Below are 6,000 nucleotides of genomic sequence, written 5' to 3'. Positions count from 1 at the left end.
CCAGGATGGTCTCCATCTCCTGACCTCGTGATCCGCCCGTCTCGGCCTCCCAAAGTGCTGGGATTACAGGCTTGAGCCACCGCGCCCGGCCCAAGAATCCATCTTAATGGTCCTTGTGAATATTATAATTCTCAGTGCGTGTGGATAGATCACTGAATAAAATGGTTGCTTAGTATAAAGCTAGAAGCATAGCATCCAGACAAAGATATTTGTCTGAGACATGTTTACTCTCATCTCTCTGGAAATAAACCACTTTTAGGAGGTCAAGATAATGTTTAGTCCTATTTTCACATTGCTGCACCTGCAAAAAATCTAATTCCATCAAATGCACATAGAATTTTCAAAGGGATTCAGTTTCTGAACTGTGTTCTTAGAGTCCTTGGTAAATTTTAGCATGACCAATCCTTCTTTAACGTGGGGCACCCATCGAGGATGACCACAGCTGCCAACGGCCTAGCTATACACTTGAAGTTACCCAGCCAGATGCCAGCCCACATTCCCTGCTGCGGGATGGATGTTGACCTCCCCCAAAATAAATGTGCTGTGGCCCAAACCCCAAGTAATGCACAATTATTAAAATGACCACTTTGGGAAATAATGAAACGTACCTCAGAGTAGGATTTTTCAAAGTGTTTTTAGGAGAAAATCTATAAGTTGTTCAGTCAAAAATGGGCTTCTTGGCTAAATAAATACTGGAAATGCTTTACTTAATACAGTTAATGGGTATTTTTAAATAACAAGATGTCTTTATTATTATTATTATATTATTATACTTTAAGTTCTAGAGTACATGTGCACAATATGCAGGTTTGATACATAGGTATACATGTGCCATGTTGGTGTGCTGCACCCATCAACTCGTCCTTTACATTAGGTATATCTCCTAATGGATTCCACCCCCAGCCCCCAACCCTATGACAGGCCCCCGGGTGTGAAGTTCCTGCCCTGTGTCCAAGTGATCTCATTGTTCAATTCCCACCTGAGTGAGAACATGTGGTGTTTGGTTTTCTGTCCTTGTGACAGTTTGCTGAGAACGATGGTTTCCAGTTTCATCCATGTCCCAACAAAGGATATAAACTCATCCTTTTTTATAGCTGCATGGTGTATATGTGCCACATTTTCTTAATCCAGTCTATCACCGATGGGCATTTGGATTGGTTCCAAGTCTTTGCTATTGTGAATGTGCCACAATAAACATACGTGTGCATGTGTCTTTATAGTAGCATGACTTATAATCCTTTGGGTATATACCCAGTAATGGGATGGCTGGGTCAAATGGTAATTCTAGTTCTAGATCCTTGAGGAATTGCCACACTGTCTTCTACAATGGTTGAACTAATTTATACTCCCACCAACAGTGTAAAAACGTTCCTTTAAATAGCAGGATTTCATAGAGCCTTTGACACAGTCTGCATGGAAACCACCCACAATTCCCTCTAGGAGGTGGCTGTTGTGTGTAGGCTTTCCCTGAACTTAATGAAGATCATGCAACTATTTTTTTTCAAAGAATACCTACTTACATCTAAATGAACACGAGTGAACTACAAAAAAAAAGCTATTTTAAAAACTTCTTTAGATGAACCACGTGAATTCTCTAAATGAGAAATACACTTGTACAATCTAAAGGCATCTAGTTTGACAGTGAAGCCTCAGTCCTGCCCCAGGCCCTGGGCAGCTTGGGATGCCTTTGAACCCAGACAGTACATGCAATGGAGAAGCCCAAACGCCTGATGTTTGCATTCCTGAATTGAGAAATGGAAGATGAAAGGTGTAGCATGGGAACACTCCCAGAGCTATTTCGAGTAGATTATATACACCTCTACCAAAATGTGGTTTTAATATTTATTATTTTTCTCTTGCCTTTATTTCCAGTAGCCTAATTTGATAAGCAGGATTTTTGACAGGACTTAAGATAAATGCAGATACAACATTAATAGTATCAGAGTATTTATCTGTATAAAAGTTTAAATGGAAGCATTCTGTGCATTCATTAGAAGAATCATAGATTATCACAATTGTCTTGCTGTGTTCTCATGGAAGATATGAAGTGTTAGTAATTTAAGATTCTATAAAATATTATAAATGCCTGAAATTAAATCTAATTCAGTGCATTAAATCAAGAAGTTTCTGCTGTGATGTCTGCGGTCATTTTAGTTTAACAAATATTGCCAGACACTTTAACAAGCATGGGGGATAAAGAAATGACAAAGTCTAGTGAATTCTCTGTATAAGCTTCCAGTTTTACTGGTGAGGTGGACACAGAAGAATGTTTAACACAACATGGGGTTAAGAGGAATGGATGAAGGGCTGCATGTACTTTAATAGACCTGGAACATGAAAGGAAGGGAGGGCAAGTCAGGAGACTTGGAATGAGATTGATATGAAAAAATACAAGCCCCATAGCATGGTATAAAGTTCGCATGTAGTGGTATCACTACAAATGGAACTTTATACCATGCTATGGGGCTTGTATTTTTTCAGACAGATACAAGAAGGCCAAGCTGCAGGCAAAAAGATTAATTTGGAGACAATTGCTATGGTCCAGGCAATGCATGATAAGGGCCAGCTTTCTTAAGTTGATGATCAGATATTCATTGGGGAATCATATATGAATCAAGACTTCAACTCTAGGGATACAGTGGCGAGTATAACCAATGGTCTCATGCCTTTGGGCATCTGCAAATCAATATAAAATATAGATAATAAACAACTGCATTTATGCAAAATGCTGTAAAAGAGAAGTTACAGTGTTGCCAGTTTACATTACAAAGTTACCCAACCTTTTCTACAGAGGAAAGCTTCCCACAGGTAGTGGTATCTATCACAACACAGAAACGGAGGAGTAGCATTAACATTAGCTACAGATAAAGGTGCTTGGGAGGACGGCCAGGGGAGAGCCTATCTCATTCAAAACTCCAACAAGAGTCATGAGAGAAGACCGAATGCTAAAGGAACCAAGAGAACTCCAGCATGGCTAGAGCAAGGGAGTATTACGAGTGGTGCCAGATGAAGGTAAAGTGGTAGTATAGGCCAGAATGTGCAAAGCACTAAAGGTCAGTATAAAGGCTTTTAAATTTCATTCTAAGGTCAATAAAAACCACTGGAAGATTTTAAGCATAATGTATTTTATCTTTTAAAAAGTGTATTCTGACTTCTGTGCAGAGAGTAGACTAGGGAGGTTAAAGTGGCCATGGAAAAGTGAGTTAACCTATTGAAGTCCCAACAGTGTAGCTGCATGCCCAGCTGGTAACACCCAATGTCTAGCAGTCTCAGGACACTGCAAACACTCAATATACATTACTGGAATATTCGAATGAATGTATGAGATTCTCCTCTTACTTAAATGTATCAGACTCATAAATTTCTTAAATAACAAAAATAGTTTTTTGGGATCTGAAAGTTGAGCATCCATGGGGAAAATAAACAAAACCTTTGATATATGAGAACTTTTTAAATCTGCAGGACCTTGTAGTGTTAAAGACAAAATGTTTCTAAAAACATATTTAATATGTCATAGTGGGTGACAAATTAAATGACACATTATTCCTCTGAGTCTCCAAAGCCTCCGAAAGAGTATGCCAACAGAAAGAACAAACCCACACATAGAAATTACTTCCTGGCATATACTGGTTTTCTATTTGCATGAGTCAATTTTCAAAAGTATACAATGTAATTTTTTATAACAGCTTTATTGCTATATAGTTCACAGAACATAAAATTCGCCCTTTTGAAATGCACAATTCAGTGAATTTTATTATATTCACAGAGTAGTGCAACCATCATCATTATCTAATTTTACAATATTTTTGTTACCCCCTCCAAAAAAACCCATGTTGCCTCAGCAGTAACTCCCCAGTCCCCAGCTCCTCTAAGCCCCTGGCAACTATTAATCTAATTTCTATCTCCATGAATTTGCTGTCCTGGACATTTCATATAAATAGAATCTTACAATATGTAGTCTTTTGAGACTGACTTCTTTCACAAAACGTGTTAAAGTAATTAGGAGGCCATTAGACTGAGGTGGCATTAGCTTTCTGGGCTCTGACATAAACAAACGGAAACCCAACTCAGAGTAAACAGTCATATTCCAGAGGAAAAACAAACAAACAAACAAACTTAACCATTCAGAAATAGCCAAGGAATCTCTACTTAGGACTTTAAGACTATTTCCTCCCTTTACCAATCAAATATTGCCTTTGTCTTGTTTCTGTGAATACTTTATAAACACTTTTCCCTCACACGCCTTCGGTGAGGTCCCAGTTGCTTGAGATCTAGCACTGCCCAATTCATTAACTCCTGTCTGCTCAACTATATGCTTTAAAATTTTAATATGCCTAAGTTTATTTATCAAGGTCCAATAATATTGTAGCATGTATCAGTACTTCGTTCTTTTTATTGCCAAAAGATATTCCATTATACGTACATAGAACATTTCATTTATCCATTCATCAGTTGATAGACATTTATGTTGTTTCCAGTTTTTGGCTATTAGGAATATGCTGTGATGATATCGATATATATATATTTTTTTTTGTGTGTGTGGATATATGTATTACATTGTCTTGGGAATACACCTTGGCATGAAATTAGCTGGGTCATATGCTAGGTCTCAATTTAACTTTTTGAGGAACTGCCAAAGTGTTTTCCAAAGTGGCTGCAGCATTTTACATTCCCTCCAGCAATGTTTGCATGCTCAATTTTTTCCACAGCCTCACAAACACTTTGCTACTATTTATCTTTGTTTCGTTATTTGTTTTGAGACAGGGTCTCGCTCTGTCACCCAGGCTGGAGTGCAGTGGTCCGATCATGGCTCACTGCAGCCTGGACATCCCAGGCTTATGTGATCCTTGCACATAAGCTTCCTGAGCAGCTGGGACCACAGGTGTGCCAACATGCCTACCTAATCTTTATTATTTTTTGTAGAGATGGTGTCTCGCTATGTTGCTCAGACTGGTCTTGACCTCCTAGGCTCAACAATCCTCCCACCTTGGCCTCCCAAAGCACTGGGATTACAGGCTGAGCTATCATGTCCAGCTTGCTAGTCTTTTTTAATATAGCCAACCTACTGGGTGTGAAGTGGTATCTCACTGTCTCAGTGTGGTTTTGATTTATATGCCACTAATGACTAACAATGTTAAACATCTTTTCATTTGCTTATCAGTCATTTGTACAGCCTTCTTTGGAGAATGTCTATGCCCATCTTCTCCTGAGTTAATTTTTAATTGATGAGTTGTAAGAGTTGTCTAATTGTATTAATTAGTGCCTGAACATAAACATTAACTTAGACAGTGTCATATATTGACAGTCGTGTTTGATTCCTGATTTTAAAGCAAATGCATCCATTAATTCCACTACGCTCTTGGAATTACATAATAAGCCTACAATTTTTCTGGTTTTCTATTTCTATTACGTTTCATCTTCAATTTTTATATTTATTTCTATGATGTCTTTATCTTAATTTGTTGTTATACGTATATTGTTGCTATTTGGCACATTCCTAACTACTAGATATTCATTATGGATTGCATTCTTTTTTGTTACAAAACATATCTTTTCATTTCTTGTTTTTCATTTTCTTTTTTGTTTTTGCCTTTTATTTATCCTCTGGGAACATCTTCTTCAACTCTCAGTTCCCACATTTGCAGCATATTACATCTGCTCAATTATCTAGTGATTTAATGATTACTCCCCTACTTGGGGAGCTGTTAAATGAATTCAAGTTTCTAACAATTCCCAACAAAAAAGTCCCAAAAATAAGCAACATATTTTCTTGAGACCTTTTATTTCTCAATGTGTTAGGTCAAAGTATAATTTCAAAAAGAATTAAAAATATGACTCTCACAAATATGTAATGAGCAGTTGTGAAATATTTTTGCCTAATTTCTTAATGAGGGAACAAACAGCACAATAAAGCTGCTTGAAAGGTGAATACCAGAGATTAGCATTATACTCCTTACAAGAAGAAACACTGCGAGATTAACGTCAGACTTACAAGATGAT

The 6,000-nt window shown here is 37.5% G+C and overlaps 1 protein-coding gene across 1 annotated transcript in view; it reads right to left on the bottom strand.

Annotated features, from left to right (window-relative positions):
• The window catches only part of GPC5 (glypican 5), a 1,481,119-nt gene that overhangs the window by 1,162,618 nt on the left and 312,501 nt on the right, over positions 1 to 6,000 (bottom strand). The gene's annotated exons all lie outside the window — the stretch shown is intronic.

This window comes from Colobus angolensis, unplaced genomic scaffold (assembly GCF_000951035.1).
Source record: "Colobus angolensis palliatus isolate OR3802 unplaced genomic scaffold, Cang.pa_1.0 Scaffold13, whole genome shotgun sequence".
NCBI classification, from domain to species: Eukaryota; Metazoa; Chordata; class Mammalia; order Primates; family Cercopithecidae; genus Colobus; species Colobus angolensis.
Note: the sequence above shows the minus strand (reverse complement) of the source record. Positions and strands in the feature narration are given on the sequence as shown.